Source organism: Haliaeetus leucocephalus, unplaced genomic scaffold, assembly GCF_000737465.1.
Source record: "Haliaeetus leucocephalus isolate CR32 unplaced genomic scaffold, Haliaeetus_leucocephalus-4.0 Scaffold360, whole genome shotgun sequence".
NCBI classification, from domain to species: Eukaryota; Metazoa; Chordata; class Aves; order Accipitriformes; family Accipitridae; genus Haliaeetus; species Haliaeetus leucocephalus.
In genome coordinates, this window is record NW_010972796.1 from 27,365 (window position 1) to 27,985 (window position 621).

General features: G+C 66.5%; 1 protein-coding gene across 1 annotated transcript in view; it reads left to right on the forward strand.

Annotated features, from left to right (window-relative positions):
• The window catches only part of LOC104835062 (helicase SRCAP-like), a 17,234-nt gene that overhangs the window by 14,978 nt on the left and 1,635 nt on the right, over positions 1–621 (forward strand). The window lies entirely within an intron of this gene.

A 621-nucleotide genomic window follows, 5' to 3' on the forward strand; every position in this document is an offset into this window, starting at 1 on the left:
CGAGCGGGTGGGGGGCACCCATGGGTGCTGGGACAGCACCCCAAGGGGCTTTGGGACACCTCAGGGTGGTCGGGAAGCCGGGTGTGCTGGCAAACAGCCTGGGGTACTGAGGATTTGGGGGCAGTCTGGAGATGTTGGGGGGCACCCATGGGTGCTCGTGTGACCGTTTGGGGTGCCCTGTAGCTGCTTTGGGGTACCTGTGGGTGCACCAGAGCCACCCGGGGGGCACCCATGGGTGCTCTGTGACCGTTTGGGGTGCCCTGTAGCTGCTTTGGGGTACCTGTGGGTGCACCAGAGCCACCCGGGGGGCACCCATGGGTGCTCTGTGACCATTTGGGGTGCCCTGTAGCTGCTTTGGGGTACCTGTGGGTGCACCAGAGCCACCCGGGGGGCACCCATGGGTGCTCTGTGACCATTTGGGGTGCCCTGTAGGTGCCTGGGGTTGCTCTGAGAAACCCGTGAGTCCTCCGTAACCCTCCCCTGGCCGGCGGGGGGCACCCATGGGTGCACGGCGGGCTAACGAGGGGGGGCTGTTCCCTCTCCGCAGCCAGCGGCGGTTGTTGCTGACGGGGACGCCGCTGCAGAACAGCCTGATGGAGCTGTGGTCCCTGATGCACTTCC